Source organism: Pipistrellus hanaki, assembly GCF_964339955.1.
Source record: "Pipistrellus hanaki genome assembly, chromosome: 7".
NCBI classification, from domain to species: Eukaryota; Metazoa; Chordata; class Mammalia; order Chiroptera; family Vespertilionidae; genus Pipistrellus; species Pipistrellus hanaki.
Window position 1 is genome coordinate 84,647,471 of NC_140509.1, and position 5,688 is coordinate 84,653,158.

A 5,688-nucleotide genomic window follows, 5' to 3' on the forward strand; every position below is an offset into this window, starting at 1 on the left:
AGGTTCCGCCAGCGCCGGTGCAACCCGGATGCCGGTCCCCTCCCTCCCTCCCGCCGGCCGCGTGCGGCTCCGGGGCCGGCTCGGACCCAGCACCGGCCCCGCCCCGCCGGCGCCGCAGTCCCGGAAGCAGCCGGCCTTCCCCTCGTCCTCCGGGGACGTCCCCGAAGCCGGCATCTAGGTGCAGTGACAGCTGTCCGCGGAGCCATCCTGCCGGGTGCCCTCCGTCCCGGAGGCTCCCCAAGGTTCGGGGGACGGTCCCGGGGCGGAGGGAGGCAGGAGGGGCGATGGGGACCGGAGACCGGGACCGGCCCCTCCCGCAGGCAGAGCCCCCCGGGACCGGCCCACCCGCAGGCAGAGCCCGGAGCGGCCGGAGCGGCTCCCAGAGGCCCGGCGGCGCTGGCCCGTCGGTCCGGGAGCCGAATCGCTGACGGCGGGGAGCCTGTCAGTGGCCATTGAAAGGAGGAGTCAGGGAAATCATTTCAGCCTCCAGCGCAGACACAGCATCTGTCACTGCTTCGTTCTGAACCAAGAGAAAAGTCATGAAGTTCTGGAGGAGGGGAAGAAGATCTTTATTCGTTTCCACGTTCCTCACCTCGCAGGGTATTACCCAGTCGTGCATATTAAGTAAATATTGGATGAATGAGTAAATGAGTGCGCCCCCCCCCCCTTTTTGCGCATCAATTAAATGAAATTAATAGCTCAGTCCCAGCTCAGGTCCTAAGCCACTTTCCAGCCGTGTGAGTTTGGTTGGGTTATTGAGGTCTGTGTACCTCAGGCTCCTCGTCTGTAAAATAAACAGATAGTACCTGCCTCTCAGGGTTGCTGAGGTTAACCTGCCAACTCACTTAACTGTACGGTGGCAGAGCCGGGGGTTAAGAGCAGCCGGTTAGAGTCCTTGCCCACTGCCCCGCGGTCCTCACTAGATCTCGGCCATTGGAATCGCCTGGAGGGCTCGCTGACCATAGAATCTGGCAGAGATGGTGGGGCCTCACTCCCGGAATTTTGGAGTCAGCTGGGTTAGGGTGGGGCCTGAGAACTTCCCCGTCTAATGAGTTGCTACCCTGTTTCCCCGAAAATAAGACAGTGTGTCTTATATTAATTAGTTGCGCTAGGTCTTATTTTCGGAGGATGTCTTATTTTCGGGGAAACACGGTAGTTAGGCCCAGGCCGCTGAGCCCAGTGAGATGTCCTCTCTCTGAGGCATTCTTCCAGGGCACGCCTCTTAGAACCCACTGGAGCTCGCAGAGAGAATGTGCAGCCTCCTCCGCTCACCCTGCCTCTGCGGTCTGCCCAGGAGGCACAGGAACTTTTATTTTAAGGATTGTACTGCTCTTTACTGAAAGGAACACAGGAGCGATGATCACATCTTTAAATCCAGGGAGAGTGCGGCATCCTGTACTCTACAGCCTGTCTCTATTTTGAGACAGTAACTACAAACCCTGCTTTTATTCTCGAGGATGCAGCCCACAAATTTCTACCTTCCTTCTAACTCCCCAACGTAAAGGACAATTTTACTCCTTCCTCCGTTCCCGGAATACAGAGGGCGGAGGAGGCAATTAGAGCAAACTGTGGGTAATCTCCGCCTCAGGTGAGCAATCTGCATTGTGAAGATCCTCCTCAGGTGCAAACCCTGAGCAGGAGGGGCTGAGAGCTCCTTGGATGGGGCATGCTTCTGGGAGCTTACAACCCCTTTCCTGACACTTGCTGTGTCCCTGGTGCTGGGGGATCGTGGTTCCAGGGCCTGGTAAACCTGCAAGGCACAAAGACATGGAGTTCCTGGCCCTGAGATTAGAACCACATTCCAGACATCCCACATTAGGATGATTAAAGAAAAGGTATTTTAAAGGCATTACCCAATGTCCCATATTTCTACAGTGCACACAGTAGGTACATCAGGTGCATGTGATGATCTGGCCTGCTTTAGGAGCCCCCAGTCCCATGGAGACTGGTTTCAATAGCAATGCACGCTACAAGCTACAAGCAGGTGACTTGGAAACAGGTGGAGCACAGACCCTGCAGAACAGGGCCGCTGGTTCTGAAACAATAGCACAAGCATTTCCAAGTGTGGAAACCAGTGACCAGAAAGTTGTGGAAATTTGGTGCTCCATGCAATTTGAGCAGGACTGTCATTTCAGTGGAAGCATGATCCCCTGTTAGGAAAATGTAATAGAAATTTCTTGCAAGCCAAAGGGGCTGCTGGGAAAACAAGTTTCTCTCAGATAGACCATGGGGCTATTTTGGTGTTTTTAGTCAACTGAAGTTCACACCAGCAATGTGTCTGACTACATTCTTATTTCCAACACTAGAGGCCCGGTGCACAAAATTTGTGCACAGGGGTCAGGGGTCCCTCAGCCCAGCCTGCACCCTCTCCAATCTAGGACCCCTCAAGGGATGTCTGACTGCCAGTTTAGGCCCCATCCTGCTGGCTCATAAAAGGCTCACCTGCCTTCCTGCCTGATTGCCCCTAACCTCTCTGCCTGATTGCCTCTGCCTCAGCCCCCGCCAATGTGGCTTTATATGGAAGGATGTCTGGAAGACATCTGGTCTACCTGGTCTAATTAGCATATTACTCTTTTATTAGTATAGATTTTGGCCTCTGCAGATTTTCTTTCAATTTTGACAGCTAGAAATCTGCTAGTTCAAGTTCCTGTAATTTTTAAAAAATATTTTTGTTGATTTGAGAGAGGAAGGGAGAGGGAGAGAGAGAGAGAGAAACATCAATGATGAGAGAGAATCATCATTCTCTCCTGCACGACCCTCCATGACCTTCTGTTCATAGGTCGATGCTCAACCACTGAGCCACGCCAGCCTGGCAGAATTTGAGTAGTCCTCAGTCTAGTTCATTCCAAACACTGATGGACTTTTCTTCCGCCTATTTTTTGAACACTTTTTGTAGCTCCAGTTTCTCTCTACTTAAATGATAAGGCTGAATTATTTTTAAAATCTGACAAGCGTTACTCACAATTGGTCATTCTTCTCCCTGCTGCTTGGTACAAAACAGTTATCAAAAATAGAGTGCAGAGATCTTTCCAGATTATTGACTAAGTGTGTGTGTAGAAGAAAAGACCTCCCAGACTTTACATTGAATTATGAACAACAACAAAAATAGGTAAAATTTGATTGGTTGCAAGAAAGGACACTGGGCTGGCTGAGAACTCACTAGGAATGTGCACCCTAGTTTGCCTCTTGAGTTCTTCCCAATAGCTGCTCTCGGTCCCAGAGTTAGAGCTGCTTTGACGTGCACGACGATGAATACGGTGCCATGGAAATGGTGGGCGTGGTCATGATTCCTCCTCGGTGAGCTGAAACGAGGCGTCCAGAGCCTGAGTCTCATCACTCACTTCAGCGTCTCATTACTTACCTCTTAGAACTGTATGTGTGACTGTCCCAGGCTGAATGATAGAAGTCTGTCTCTGTCGCAGTAAATGGGAGTTGTCGTTATGGCCTCTTTCCTTTCCATTTTTCTTTATTGTAGAGAGTACCCTTCCTACCTCTTCCTCTGCTAGCAGTTGAATCATTACTGTTAAGCAGAAAGCAGAAATCTCTTTGAAAGCTGTTGTATTTCATAAGCCACTAGATATTTTCTTAGAGGATTCCTATAATTTTCTTCAACTATATTCCTCTATCTTCTTTTGAACAACAAATATGATTTCATATGTTTGAGCATTTTGTAAATTGTCAAGTATTCTGACAATATAAAGCGTCATTATGTTTAGTCCCATGTGTATTCAAGTCATAGAAAGACCCTTTATCATTGCCAAAAGTAAACTATATTTCTATCTATGCATTACCATTTGGCCAGGATTTCATATGTTTCACTCGCATTTCCTAGTAAGACCCACAACATTGACTAAGTGTGTGTGTAGAAGAAAAGACCTCCCAGACTTTACATTGAATTGACCTCCCAGACTTTACATTGAATGCTGCGGTGCTGAGTCAGCCCAAGGTCCATAGACAGAGGGATAGATGGGGCTGTGAGCCAGCCTGCAATCTGCTCCCTCAATGTTACTAGGGTGCACATTCCTAGTGAGTTCTCAGCCTGAATATTTATTATGTTTATTGTGTGTTTATTTTTATTATCTTCTATTCTGATGTATTAAGATTATAAACTTCAAAATGACTAAAAAACAGCACATGACTAACAATATGTGTGATGAAAGAGTGACGACATAAACTAATGAGACCTTGCATGAGCAAACACTGTGTTTAGACTGAGTTAAGTTCATTCATTCACTCAGCAGGTATTACCTGAGCACCTGTTTCGGCTTGGGCCCTAGATTTGGTGGTTACAGTAAAGAGCACAGCCCTCGGCTTCTTGTGCTTATAATTCCATGACGGTGCTTTTCTAAGTGAGCATTTTATCAAAGCATCTTATTTCAACCTTTGTGGTTGATACTCTTTCTAACAGTATTCCTTCTACTTTCTGCACTAATAAGTAAGACATGAACTAAAGCAACATTTTTATTTGTTTCTTTTTTTTCATTTTTATTTGTTTCTGATGAAATCTGCAGTGCTTCAGGTCACCCCTCTGAGTATCAGTTGTTACTATCCATGAAGGTAAAGAGGGCCCAGGAGGTAGGTCTGAGTCTGTGCAGAACCTGGACTGATGGGTCCCAGAGGGGCATGTGGGCAGGGGTTAGTTCCCAGAAGTAGCTCAGCAACTGTGTCTCCAGCAAATGCCTCTGTAGTGAGTAGGCTTGGTAGCAAGTAGGCATGTTCTGGGAGACAAAGCACATGCCTAAGGTTCATGGCAAAAGAGGTCTGCAGTCCAGGTGGTCTAGTTGTGAGAGGAATATAAGGATTTCTAAACAGGTACCTTGGCATCACAGGATCCAGGGCAGGGCAGCAGTTCCTTCAGGCAGGAAGGCTGGCATCAGCAAGAGATTCACCTGTGGTTAACAGCACCCAATCCTGCGTAGAGTTGAAGATTCAGAGATGGTAACTGGTCAAACCTGGTTAAAATAGCGAGGGAGTGAGCTTGAGACCATGGTCAGGAGCCCAGTTCTGAGACCTGGAATGCTGCGGTGCTGAGTCAGCCCAAGGTCCATAGACAGAACCTGATCCAGGATGAAGGCCAGCTTTGCAGGTGGGATCAGTTCAGCCCTGCAGGGGCTCGGGCTGGATGAGAGGGAGGGAAGGAGGTGGACTCTGCCTTGGTTGTGTAACTTCACTTGCAGGAGGGCCTCCGTCTGAGGGATAGATGGGGCTGTGAGCCAGCCTGCAATCTGCTCCCTCAGCCCTGTGTCCCCAGAAGACTCACCTCTTCTGGCTCACAAAGAAGGCAGCGCATGGGCAGCACTGGCTTTGGAAACATGACATTTGACAACTTGATATCCAGAGGTTAGAAACCAATCTGAGATATCCCAGCTATGGGAGTGTCTGTATCTCAATGTGTTAAAGCAGGAAAAAAAATATTGAGAAAAATTCTGAAGTTTCCAGGCTGTGGTGTAGAGAACACCTGGGAATGCACATGGGCATTTCTTTAATTATTGTCAACTGAATACAGTGGCATTGGCAAAGCCACATCCTGGAAATGCACTTTGCCAAAAGGCAGGAGTGTTGTCAGCTTGACCTTCAGCCCAGGTGCCAGGGGGTGGGAATAAATATAACTTGGGCCCACCCAAGAATGCACATAATCTCCTTTGTCTGATTCTTAGTAAAACTTCCGTCTTTTTGCTGTATAAAATA